The sequence below is a fragment of the Arachis ipaensis genome, chromosome B03 (genome assembly GCF_000816755.2).
Source record: "Arachis ipaensis cultivar K30076 chromosome B03, Araip1.1, whole genome shotgun sequence".
Taxonomy (NCBI): domain Eukaryota; kingdom Viridiplantae; phylum Streptophyta; class Magnoliopsida; order Fabales; family Fabaceae; genus Arachis; species Arachis ipaensis.
This window is the reverse complement of record NC_029787.2, coordinates 19,045,206-19,052,205: the sequence shown is the minus strand read 5'-3', so window position 1 is coordinate 19,052,205 and position 7,000 is coordinate 19,045,206.

Sequence of the window (7,000 nt, the reverse complement as noted above, 5' to 3'; positions counted from 1 at the left end):
GTGAGGATTGAAGATAAGATAGGATGAATGATGTTTCTGAATGGTTGAATTATGCAAAATTGTTGATATTGATACCTTGATTTGGAAGTTTGTTGATTTTTGTTGAATTATGGTGGAAATATTGAGTGAAATGGAGGTTGAGTTGATTGATGAAGTGCAATGGAATGGTAAAGTGTAGTATGTGGTAGTGTTTTTTGATGAAATTGGGTATGTTTTGGTTTGGTTTGGTTTTAGAATTTGGAAACTAGAGAACTTTGATGTTTTTGTGTAAAACTTAATTTTTGGTGAACTTTGACGGACCATAACTTAAGCCTCAGACATTGAAATTGAATGATTTTTATTTTAAAGAGGTAATGACCAAATCAGTACTCGAAAGATTCAAACGCTGACATTTTGGTACCTCACTATTGTTATTGACAAAATGGTCCTTAAAAGATTTTAAAATTTGACAAGCGTACCCACGAGTTCACCGGAGCACATTTCCGGCAAGCACAGTGCTGACATGGCCACTGCGTTTTGATGACATGGCAAATACCTTTCCCCACCCTAATTCTTCTCCTTCTCCTTCCCCCTCCCCAACGCACTCCCCCCTTCCCCTTCCTGAATGCATTCTCCCCCCTCCCCAACCCTAATCCTTCCCTCCCCCTCCCTAACCCTAATCCCCCCTCCCCGATCCAAAATCCTCCTTCTGAATCCTAATCCCCTTCCCTTGTCCCTTTGAACCATAATCCCTTTTTCCAATGCACTGTCTTACACTCTCAATTCACTCTCCCCAAAAAAAAGAGCTCAACCTTCTCAATCTTACAGAGCCAGTGTCGCCAACACCGCACAGTCGCCGTCTCGTCGTCGGATCTTCTGCGTCTACCAGCGTTGTCTGTCTCCTTTGACACGGCGCGGTCGCCTTCAACCTTTACTGTTGTGCTTCGCGGTGGCTCGTTTCCCTCCTTGTGGTCGAACATAAAAACAGACACACATAGCAGTAGCGCCTCACTCATCAGCCTCGTTTCGTCACCTCTGCTCGCTGTTTATTGCTAGTTGCCGCTTGTATCTGTGTTTCATCACCTTTCAAAATGATTTGCAGATTCCATTTAGCATTTCAGATTAAAACCATATATATTGAATAATTTTGTGATTTGGCATTTCACATTTTAAAATCAAACACTTTTTCCTCATGCAATTCTCAATGATGTTAACAATTCAATCAAGGAGAAAATCACACGATTTAGCAGAAGGAAGAAGAAGGAATGGTGAATGCAAGATGATTTTAACAATTTTTTTTTTAAAAAAAGAACAAAACCAGCAAATTTGCGAGAAGGAGAGAAGAGAATCTGAAGCAGGACGGCGAATGAAGCAGTTCTGAATGGCAAGGGAGGAGGCAGTGTAAAGAGTGACGGGAACCACGGGAGGGAGCTACTTGCGAGAGAGGAAGCAGTGCCAGAAGTGAGACCTCGTCTTCGATACACGGAAGAATGGGAAAGGGGACAGGGGCTAGCAACAAGCACATACAAGTAGTGAAGGCGACAGCAGTGAAGACGAAGGGGAGAGAGAGTTGAGAGTGTGAGACACTGTGTTGGGAAGGGGATTAGAATTCAAAGAGGTAAAGGAAGGAGATTAGGGTTTAGGGTTGGGGATTTTGGATTGAGGAGGGGGGAAGTGCGTTGGAGATGGGGGATCAGGATTAGGGAGGGGGAGGGAAGGATTAGGGTTGGGGAGGGGGAGAATGCATTCAGGAAAGGGAAGGGGGGAGTGCGTTGGGAAGGGGGAAGGAGAAGGAGAAGAATTAGGGTGGGGAAGGGTATTTGCCATGTCATCAAAACGCAGTGGCCATGTCAGCACTGTGCTTGCCGGAAATGTGCTCCGGTGAACTCGTGGGTACGCTTGTCAAATTTTAAAATCTTTTAAGGACCATTTTGTCAATAACAATAATGAGGTACCAAAATGTCAGCGTTTGAATCTTTCGGGTACTGATTTGGTCATTACCTCTATTTTAAATTAAAGATGATTTCAAGAGCTTTAAAATGATAAAGTTTGAGATAAACGGAGTTTTGTAGAGGAAGTTATGAGCATTTGAAGTTTGGTAAAAAAAAAATATGATTTTTGCAGCTTTAAGATTTTTCTAGGTTTATTACAGCATGCATACGGGACCCAGTACACGCGACGCGAGAATTCCATTCGGGTCGGAACACTCGCGTACGCAAGCAGGGTGCTGCGTACGTAGACACGCACTTGTTCAACATGTGCGTACGCACACAGGGGCGTACGTGCGCATAGCCCCTATTTTGGTAAAAAATAATTTTTTTGTTTTTCAAGGGTTCTCTAACTTTCTAAACTTCTTTAAACTGTTGTTTGAGATTACTACCTAGTAATTAGGCCCTAAGACTAATAGAGATGGGTTAGTGAAATGAATTGGTAAATTTTTGTATGAATTTAGAAGATGAAGATTTAGGTTTATGAAGTTGTGAGTATATGGGTGGAGTGTTATGTGGGTAATGGCTATGAGAAATTGAAAATGTTGATAAGCTTGCGAAATTAAGAACTGATATTGGTTATGATGAATGTGGAACTCGGAAACGAATGAGGGAATGATTAATGATGAGTATTGATGATATGTTAGGGTTGATATGGATGGATGATAACGAGAATAATTGGATGAAAGATTTGATACATGTAATATTGATGATTGTTGGAGATATTGAATCGTAATATTGAAGAGCTTTGATGTGTTTTAGGTTGAATTTGGAGTTGGTTGAGGTGTTTATTAAATGGTGTAAATGACTGAATGATTGCAAAAATGGTTGGAGAGTGCACATTATAGATTTTGGGTTGTTTTGATGTATGTTTAAGTTGGTTTGGTTTTGAGTTTCGGAAAAATAGAGAATCTTGTGAAATATGATAAGCTCTTGTTTTTTACCAAATTCGGTAGATCATAACTTGAGTATCAAACCTTGAAATTAAGTGATTTTTATTTTAAATTAAAGATGATTTTAAGAGCTTTAAAATGATATAAAATTTGAGAAAAATAAAATTTTGTAGAGGAAGTTATGATCGTTAGAAGTTAAGGCCAAAAATCTAATTTCTGTAGCTTTAAAAATTTTCTAAGTCTGATACTGCATGCGTACGCGAACCAGTGCGCGCGACGCGGGCATTCTTTTCTGTCTGGGGTATCTCACGTACGCGAGCACTAGCATGCATACGCGATCATGTGTTTTGAGGCATGCGTACGCAAGTTTTTAACACGCGACGCGAGTATTCTATTCTGTTGTGGATACTCACGTACGCAAGCAGGTAGCCGCATACGCGACCACCCTTTTTCAACCTCGTGCATACGTGGGACAAAGGTTTGTGTACGCGAAACCCCTATTTTGCAGAAAACTTGTTTTCTTCATTTTTGAAGGTTCCTCTAGCTTTCCTACCTTTCTTAACTTTTAATTAAGACTATTAGCTAATAATTAGACCCTAAGACTAGTAAAGATGGGTTAGTGATTGAGATTGGTGATTTCTATATCAGTTAGAAGACAGAGACTTAGGTTTCTGAAGTTGTGGATGGACTGGCAAAGTGCTTTATTAGTGATAGTTTTGAGAACTTGAGAATGATAATAACTTGTGAAATTAAGAACTGATGATGGTTATGATGAGTGTGGAACTCGGAGATGAATGAGGGACTTGTTGGTTATTGAAAGACTGTGCAGGGCACTATATCCCTAGCGTGGCAGATTCTCTGTCGCAAGAGTGTGCAAGGCACTATATTCTTAGGATGAAATTATGATTGATAACCTTTTCTGCCGCATGAGTGTGCAGGACACTATATTCGTTCCTGGCATGACAGTTCTTCTGTTGCAGGAGTGAGCCGGGCACTATATCCATGGGACGCGCATGATATGATAGTGTGCAGGGCACTATGTAACTGGCGTGGCAGAGAGGCAACATCCTCGGAGATGTGTCGGGTTGGCATTTTAAACCGACAAGTGATATCACGAGGCAAATAGGATAGACATTCATCATATGAATCTTTTACATGCTTGCTTGTTTTGATTACTTGAGTTATGCCTATTTGAATAACATGCCTAAATGCTAGTTGATTTACCTGCTATATATATATATTTGTGTTTTACTTGCTTGCATTATCTGTGATTGTCTGGTGCTGAGGAGGCTAGGTAGGCGATGGCAATGGGATCGCATGGAGTGTAGGTTGGTGAAGGCTATGAGATACAGTAGTGTGATTGGTATTAGTTAGAAATTTTCTAAGATTAGATAACCTTATTTATGGTTTATGGTTTAAGTTACTTATTTTGTTAAGCTTGAATATCTGTTTTCGATGTGAAGTTCTAGGATTGCCTTTGGCATCCCGGAACCTTATATCTTACATATTGGGCACTGTTACCATACTGAGAACCTCCGGTTCTCATACCATATATTGTTGTTTTTTTTCAGATACAGGTCACAACCCACCACGGTGAGTTTGCGGATATGGTGACAGAGTGGAGGATGATCTTTCTCATGTTTTATTCTACTTTGCTTATGCTGTAGTTATTCTCTCATCTTTTGTATGTTTTACTTTGTTGCCTTAGAGGTTTTATTCCTGAAAACTTTGAGAGATAGGTTGATGCTGTTTTAAACTTCAAAACTCAGTTGTATTCAGTTTGATTACCCGGCCTAAACTCCGCAGGCTGTGACTAGTCCTCTTTTTGTATATCTTACTTATATATATCTTGTTCATTTTAATTATTACCTTGTGTATCCTGGAGCTATCTACAAGGTTTTATATGTATTATGTCTTATTCTGTTCGTACCTATGCGTTTAGTTATCGTGTGTGAACGCTTCGCGTTTCGAAATTTCGCTTTATGCGACTTTGAGCTTTTATTCCTTCATCGGACTTCTAGTTATATAAATTCTTGAATATATGATATATTATGAGCTTTAGAACTGTCGTGACGCTTTGTTATCTTTCGCTTTACGGCTAGAGGTAAGGCTTAGGATAACGGGGTGTTACAATTTTCACTAACATCATAGCAGTGTGAATAGCTTTTTATTATAAGAGAAAAAAATGAGCCATAAAAAGCTTTTTATTATAAGAGAAATCACTTTTTTTTTTACTTATCCATAAATACTTAAATAGCTTTTTAAAAAGTTACAAGTTGATTTTAAAAATTGCACCAAACATTAATATTATAATTTTTCATAAATTAAAAGTTATAAAAAGTTACTTATAAACCTATTCAAACTGGTCCAGTAGAGCCGAGTACATGAATCAAACGATGTCATAATATTCTATCATAGTATCATGTATCATATATTATATCTACAGTGAAATTGTTTATACATAAATCTCCTTACACTATTTTATGTATGGTATTTTTAAGTATTTTTTTACCTTTTGTCACACATTTATTTTTCATTTCATCTATCTTTTTAATTGAATATCCTACTAATTTTCTTTTCACATGTCTAAACAACTTGAGAAAATTTAGATAAAATTATTTAGATGATATACAGCTAATAATTTTATTTCTACTCTTGTTCCTTTACAAAAGGAATGAGTAAACTTGGTTAGTAAGTTTTCTTAGTTTATAGCGACCTCAAATTATAACTGTAATATCACTCATAAAAATAGTTGAATAATGTGTAAATTATTTTTGGAAGTATAACATAAATGTGTCTTTTTTTATTAACTTAAAATTTTTGAAAAAAATAATTTTCCATCAATAATTATCTAATGTTATCTCCTTGAAGGGATGTAGACTTCGAATAATTGTGATCAATCCTAGAGTCAGATAAGGAGCGGTGCCTATAAGAATTTCCAATGACTAAGTCAATGAAGGTTTAAGAGAGATAAAAATTAGCATAAGATAGTATATCTTGATCGGAAATAGATCCTTTTCATTTTTTTGTCATTGAAAAAAATAAAATGTGATTTTTTATTTTTAATTTTGTAAGTGGGACTAAAAATAAATGAGAGAAAAAAAATAATAAAAAATAAAATTTTTCATTAAATATCATCCAATTTTTTTTTTCACTGGAAAAGATTTACTCTTGTTCATATGTCAAGTTCGTTATGTATAATATTTGGTGGGAGATATAGGGACATCCAAATAAATCCATGTGAGATATTCCCAGGATCTTTTGTGAATATGATTCGAAGAGGAAATAGCCAAAATCGTCCCTAAAAGATATTCCGATCTCCATTTTGGTCCTCGAAAGATAAAGATAATCAAAATCGTCCCCGAAAGATATACGATTGGTCACGTTAATCCTTCCGTCAGTTGGATGATGACGTGTCACGTTAAGTGCCACGTGGCACATGATGACGTGGAGGACTAATGCCACGTGTCACAAGATGATTGGTTGACATGTCAGATCGGTGACACCTGGCATGCCACGTGTCAGGTCAGTGACACGTGGCATCAGATCAGTGACACGTGGCATGCCACATGACACTTGACATGTAAAAAAGTTATTTATAATCAAAATAGTCTTTGAAAGTTCATACGTAAGTCATTTTCATCCCTAAAATTTTAAAAATTAATCAAATTAGTCCTTATATAATTTTTTTTATTTTTTCTTGATAATATTAAATTTAAAAAATTTTTTGATACTACTAATTTTAATAGAAATGTAATTGACAATAAAAAAATTAGTAATTGTATCTTTTCTTCTTAAAAATTTGTTCAATAAAATTATCTCTCTCCTCTAATTCTTGTCAAAATCTCTCTTATTCTTTTCTATTCTAAAACCTTTTTCTTACATTATTACATTTTGCTAGAATATATATATACTTAAAATTGAAATGTATGTATTTGTTAACCTAAACAAAGTTATATGCTCAAAATAAAAATTTATGTATGTTAACCTAAACAAATTTAATAAAAATTTATACATCTTTTTTTTTTCATTACGGTATTACTTTCATTTAGGTTAACATACATAAATTTTGATTTTGAGCATATAACTTTGTTTAGGTTAACAAATACCTACATTTCAATTTTGAGTATATATATATAT